Source organism: Primulina tabacum, chromosome 3 (assembly GCF_025594145.1).
Source record: "Primulina tabacum isolate GXHZ01 chromosome 3, ASM2559414v2, whole genome shotgun sequence".
NCBI lineage: Eukaryota > Viridiplantae > Streptophyta > Magnoliopsida > Lamiales > Gesneriaceae > Primulina > Primulina tabacum.
Genome location: NC_134552.1, coordinates 50068554 through 50076186, shown reverse-complemented (window position 1 = coordinate 50076186; position 7633 = coordinate 50068554).

Sequence of the window (7633 nt, the reverse complement as noted above, 5' to 3'; positions counted from 1 at the left end):
TACGTTAATCCATACAATCCAAAATATACAATATCGATCATCTACCTAGTTAGTAAAACCCTTCTAGCGTCAATCACAAGCTTAAACTATTTTCTTCCCAATTACAATTTAGTTGAGGCGTAAAACCTTTGGACTTTCCTCCTTGAAACGAATGTCACATTCTTACATATCCTTAATGCTTAATTAGTACTGGCGTATAAAATTTAATAAGTTATCCCATGGTAGCCTTAGATTAACTCTAGTAAATCAACTTCACTTATGAACCATTGAGTTCTAGAATCCCCATGTCAAAATTTTAGATTTCTTACTCGATAAAAGCCTTAATATCCGTCTATCGGTAATCTTTATTGACACAACTAATTCCTTTTTGTTTTTATTTCACCCAAAAATTTCGTATGATCAAATATCCCATAAATTTGAAATTGAAACTTACCTAATCCAAATAGTTTTGGATAAAATAATTCCAATACACATATCCGCTTAGCCCCAAGTTTCTTAATAACTTTCAAAATTTCTCAAGACAAGGTGTCTGCCTCACCTCTTACATGCGTCTATCAAATATCTTAACCATCAATCACATCCAACTTTATAGAAAAATTAAATTCCAACCAAGGTATAATTTTATCTTTTAAATCACGATTAAAAATTATGATACATCAAACTTAAGTTTCAAAAATTTTGTTAGCTCCATGTTTACTCTTATAACTTAACTACTGATCAACTTCACTTTAAATTGTCATCATTTTAAATTCTTAATTTTCCACAACATTATCACGTAAAACTCATTCACTTATTTAATGGTTAAATTATTTATTTAAGTTTAAATTATTTTTAGCGATGCATGATTTAAATTGCATTATTTCAAATAAGTTATGTTTATGTGAATGACGTTAAAATATTTTCTTGAGCTTCATGTTTAGGCGATTATTCGATGCGGGATCGAGAAAATTAGACCGGCAACGATTTTTAGGGATTTTATAATGCGGTATTTTATTTTAAGTTAGAATGGGGGCTTTTTAAAATATTTAGTTAATTTTTAGCATTTTAAAAAGTCTAATTTAATTATTAGGTGTTTTATGATTTTAAACTTTTAAATATACGACACTTGTTTATTTTATTTTAAATTAAGATATTTTATTAGAGTTAGAGGTGGGTTAGCATTTTTAATTAGTTGTTAATCACTAATTAAGCCAATTCTATTCCCCTAATTTAACAAAAACGCAAGCGCACACACTTTTACACTAGCCAAGTCTTTTGTCTTATTTAAAGTTTTTGGAGCTGTCTGCGTCCCAATATCCTTCTTTATTTTCAAAAACTGCTCAGGGGAGATGTCCAGTTTTGTCTTTAGGGGCTGAACACTCTTGGCAGTGAAGACTTTGAATTTAGATGACTTCTCAGAAGAGTCACCCACCAAACCTTTGTTCTTCAAAAGGTAGCTGAGTGGCACAACAAAACCTTTGGATTGTTTGGATGACTGAAGCATATTCTTGAGGATATTGAAAATGATAGCTGACCACTTCAGTCTCCGTCGAGCAATGATAGCAGTCATTAATTGAAACTTTTCAAGGGTTAGGGCAGCAAATGAGCCTGCCTTGGCGAGTAAACCCTTGGCCACAATATCAGCCAGTAACTGAATCTCTGGCTTCAGTTATTTCTTTGAATCAGAAACTTTGATTTTCCGTCCATCGGCAGATAAAATCATCTGCATCTCCTCAACATCAGAAGTCTTCACTTCAGAGAAGTGAGTCAAGCCATCAGAAGTGGATTAAATTTTTAGTTTCGAGAATTTTAAGGTTTAAGGAGACTAAGTCGAAAATTTTACGTGGACAAAAATGCAAATTTCGAAGAATTGTAGGGCCAAAAATGTAAGTTTTGGGAACTTTAAGGGCCAAATTGCAAATTACGAAATTTTTGAGTATTAAATTCGAACTTTTGAGGAACAATTGGGTTAAATCAGTAATTTTTCGAGGTTATGAGAATTAATTTTGGGTTTAATAAGCTTAGAATTTCTGAAATTTATGTTACGAGAAACCTGTACAGTTGGATTAGGAACGCCGAGAACTTATTGGTAATCGTTTGATTCTTGAGATTAAGGACAAATCGAATAATATTCGAGGAAAGTAAGAACTAATTTTGTTATTTTTAAGAAATTTGGGGGATTTGTTTAGACAGCATATGAACAAAACCGAAAATATTTCATATTCTTGGTGGGATCGAGAGTTTACTGCAGATTAGTCACACAACAGCATGTATATGGTGTATGAGATGCAGAAACGAGAGTACAATGCGTGCCTTAACGATTGAAGAACAAGAACGATGCAATGGAGACCCGGATGAAGCTTTCTTTGCAAGAACAAGAAGGAAGCCGATGCTTTCAGCTGCCGAGTTCTGAAACCGAGGGTAATCTGAAGGGAAAAGGGATGTATATCGGCTGTGGGGGGTTACGGGAGTTTAAGGTTTACTTTATAATAATTAGGTAGTTAATCAAATAATTAATGGGCCTAATATGATAATTAAGGGTTTGAAAAAGGTTTTAAGTCCAACAAGATTAAAAGTAGGTCCATTAAATTCAAACGCACTTTCGAAAAATATTTCGTGTTGAAAAGATTTTGAAAATATTAGCCGAACCATTAAAAAGTCTCTTTGTTCGATAAAATTCGCGTACTGTTAAAAATAAAGTCATGCGGGTAAGAATACCCGGTAAAATCCCATTATTTTAAAAATCCACTTAAAACACCATATATTAATTTATAAAAATTAATCATGTATTAAAATAAATTTCCTGAAAATTCTCCGATCTCCGATCCTCGTTCGAACGTGAAATCACCTAGAAACCCTAATACGTGAACTTTTAAAATTTCATGAATTAAATCTTATCATGCATGAATTATGCATAAAAATAATTAAGCACAAATTAAAAAAATAAACATGCATTTAATGCTTTATAAGAATTTAATAAAATACCAAAGAAATTTAATAATTTGCATGCACGTAGTTCACGTGAACTTTTCGATTTTCGGGACGTTACACTTATACTCTCCAATTTCGATTACACATACAGTGATCAACGCCTCGAGACTCATCCTAGGACACTATGATCCATACTCGACCCCATAAAATGTCCCGAACGTCGACGCACTCCAAAACGAGCAACAAATCCGTAAACTCAAATTTGACACAAAATACTTCCTACGGCTTCTAGTGTATTCGAGTGCCTATCGACACTAAACAACATATCAAATGACAACCCAATATCATACTAAGCATACCTATACACAGCAACGATCACCCGTCGATTCCCGACGAAGCCTGCAACAATAAAATCTCGAGAACACATCAATACATAATTTTCTGAAAAACGAAGTTTGAGCAGTCCCACGAAAAATGTCATAACTCACTCAATTTTTATCCAAATAATTCAAATTTACTGTCGAATCGAAGGTATCGAAAAGTTATACAATTTTCGCGTTGAAAGTTTTCTCAGAATCACGACCAAAAAGTCGCAGTATTTAAAAATACAGCAAAAACGTGATTTTTGATCCAAAAACGGTTTCAAAAGTGATCTAAACATAATTGCTCAAACTTCTACACATCACACATGTATTTTTAGGCATAAATACCAATACAACGCATAATATGACGAGATCGATGCAGCAATAACAGAATATACGTGCCTTTTGATAATTTGAAATACCGTAACGACGATATCGAAGCGGAGACGGAGTGAGGGTCGATCCGGGACGAACATGGCGCTAAAATCTTGTAATAAAATTCACGAAATGAATAAAAATCTGAATGTGAAGTGAATGTGTGTGTTTAGGCGTTTTGTGTGTGTAAAAGTGTGTGTGATTAGCTAAAATTAGGGGATTAAAATATTGCTTAATTAAATAATTAGTCACCAATTAAAATTTAATCAAACATTAACTTAACAATTCTCCTAATTGAAGTAAAATACACACTAATTTTACAAAATTTACTAATTAGCAAAATAAGATACACAATGCTAATTTTAAAATTCTAAAGTAACTAGATAAACAATTAAGGCTTTTAAAAATACTAAAGTTTAGTAAATCCTTTAAAATGCCACATCCTCAACTTAAAATAAAATACCACATTTTAAGTTGCCAAAATCGTCACCGGTCTTTTCCTCGATCCCGCATCAAATAATCGCCTGAAACTTGAAACTCGAAAAACCTTTTAATGTGCATCACATAAACATAATTAATTTAAAATAATGCATTTAAATAAATCATGCATGGCTAAAAACTCAATTTAAACTTAAATAAATGCTCTAATAGTTAAATAAATGCATGAGTTATACGTGTACTGAATTTGAGCACTAGACTATTCATGTTGTTTAGTTGAATATATGCTAACTGATCCAGTTGAGCTAGTTGATCGCTTTAAAGATTTCAGATTGGAGGATGATGATGAAGAATAGAATCATATTAATCGAAATATCCTTCAAACACAAGAACCAGAAGTGTTGGATCAATCAATTGAATAAGAAATTATTACTGATAATCAGTTGGTGGAGAAAAATGATAACAATCAGTTACCAACTGATACAACAGCAACTGAAGTTGAAGAAAATATTCAGTTGCCAACTGAAGGAGTTACTGAGATGGATGCAACAAATACTGAATACAGATGGAAGAAATCACATCCACCAGAACTAGTGATAGGTAATCCATCTGATCTGGTAAGAACTCGGAATCAAATGTTTAATTTATTTGTTCATTCTGCTTTCATTTCCCAACTGGAACCTAAGAAAACTCATGAAGCTCTTGTTGATCCTAACTGGATAAATGCAATGTGTTGCGTATTTTCACTACCGCAAGTGTACGGTGTCAAGTTTTAGTACTGGTTTGAGTACAGATATCGATCCCACGAAGAGTAATTATTTAAAATTGTATATTAATTACCATAATTGACATAGCTCAACTTTATTTAGACAAATCAAATAGTTGGTTTATAATCAATTCAAATAAAATAACAAATCCTGTAATTCTAGCACGCAGTAGAAAATTCACTGAGTAAAGCAATCTAGAGATATGATTTCGTCGAGTCTCCCCTATGCTAAATTAACATTGACTAACATTTAATTAAATCACACCATATTTATTAACCAAGAACTCACAATATTTTCTATTCCCTCTGTCGAGTGATAAATAGAACTGTATTACATATTACCGATTTTAATATGTCTATTCAAAATCATGTAACACGTAATAAATGCACACAAGGTCCTATTATGGATTCGCCAAAGTTATACGTCTTTTGCACGCTATAAACATCTGACGATGCGATTTTCCCTGTCCTAATTTCGATCACCTCTCTCGAGTGTTAGATCTCAATTATTAGATCAGACGAATTATAGCCAGTAATCCAAAAGCATTAAAGACAAGAAATCACAAATAAACACGATGAATTAAATCAATGAAAATTCAAAACGTCAATGCATAGGTTCGACCACGACTACGTCAATCTCTAGAAAATAAAATTAGTTCATACTCGAATTTAAATCAATACAAAACCTGTTTGTAATCATTAAAACGTAAAAGTAAAGAACCGAATTAGAAACGTGTTGGCGAGAGATGGAAGTGTGTCTCTGTGTCCGGATTCAACGTCTTATATCTCCGTTCTTCGCGTTTCGTGCTCCGTGCTCTGACTTTTAATCTCCTTTTCTCGAGTGATATGACGGCTGCCTGTAGAATCTTTTCGGAACCTCATTTCTGAACCCTTGTTTTTCTTTTTATTCTCCCGTCCGGGCCGTAAGTCGAAGCCCATTTAGTCTTGTTTCGCCGCCATTAGTGCCGCGGCGCTGAGTAAGTGGCGCCTAGGTGCCCGTCGTTCGTGAGCATTCGCGCCGCGACGCTTATCCCTTAGCGCCTAAGCGCTTAGCTCTCGGCATTGAGGCGCCGCGGCTCTGCTTGTGCAGCGCCTAGGCGCTTGTCTCTCGGCCTGCTGGCGCTGCGGCGCTCATCTTGTAGCGCTGCGGCGCTTATGTTTCGTACATTGTGGCGCTGCAGCGCTTGTTGTGGCGCTGCTGGCTCTGAGTCTTTCGCTGTTTTACGCTCAAAGACTGTCTCTGATTGCTCTAACCCATCCCATAGTTGTATATCCCCTGCACTACACAAAACAACAAAAACCAAGCATAAATATGCTCGAAACCAGCATAGATCTAATGGATTAACATATAAATTAAGTGCAAATCTTGCACTTATCAAACCCCCCAAAATTGAACTTTTGCTAGTCTCGAGCAAAATAAAAGTAAAAATAGGAATACAGACTCAAGCAAGAAATAAACGCTAACAACTATAGTCATGGATGTGCAAAAGTGACAGTGGCCTCAGATTCATTTATTTTCATGTGATTCGTATTTTACTGGAGAGTCACGTGCGTGTGTGGTATGTCAATGTTTATTTACCTCATCGAATGCGCAAATAGATTCACAATGCCAAATCGCCTCCTAAACTTAAAAAATCCTCAGTTCGGTGCAACTTACACTTCATTAAAATGCACATTTGCTTACACAGATCACAAAGGGCTTTATTGGTGATTGTTTGGCTCAAAAGATATTCATCACAAGTATACCAAAGCTGAAGTCACACAATGAGATGCTTGCATGCAAATGATTAAAGTCTATACACGTTAACCATGTTTATCAGGTATCCATAAGCTTGACTTGAACAACTTTTCTCCACTAGTATATTGGATACATGTGACAAGGTTAATAGGTCTTGTAGGCTTGTAACGTTAGGCTACGGCTCATGGCTACAATAAAGGTATGGAAATCAAAATTTGAGAGAAATATTTGAACTTCATCAATTTCACTCATTTTCATCTTCTTTCCACTCACCACCCACTTATTGTTTTCTTTTCATTCATATCCTTCATTTCCCAAATGCTTTCTTTTTCACCACTTTTGATTCATTCTTTTCATTAGTTTTTCTTCTTTTTGAACTCCTTTCTGTACATTCATTTTTTCTCTTTATCTTTTCAAGGAGTGTTTGAATCATTCCAACACCAATGAACTTATTTATCTCAAAATTTAGGTAGGACAATAAGTGTATAAGCTTCATTAGGTAGTTGTTGTGGGATGTAGATTAGATACAAGTGGGGGCTATTTGTGTGTCATTGACACACGCCACTTGATTTTTAGTAGGCTCAAAATGGGACACTAGGGATATATCATGTTTATTTGGTAGGATCGAAGGCTTAAACGGTTCCAAAGATCGCCTAAATCATTCCTATGTCACATATTATCCGTATTTCGCCTCGAAAAGTGTCCAAACAAGTTCTAGATTTCCGTCAATCCAATAGTCATCTCATACAAACTAATCACATGCAATTTTCAATCGAAATGATATATGAGTTAGGTGCACAAAGAAAAGTCAATTCATCTCAATCTACTCGAGGCTCAATGGGCTAACAAATGATAATGAATAAAGAAGACAGGCCCAAGGATATTGAGAAAAATTGCCTAGATCATCTCTGTGTTCGCAAAAGCGTCAATCAATGTCATGCGAGGGTTACTAAAAATCAGACTTCTCTCGTTTAATTAGCATCACAAGCACGCAAATCGTCTCTGAGCACCGATAATATCAACAAACATGACAGTGCGATAAAA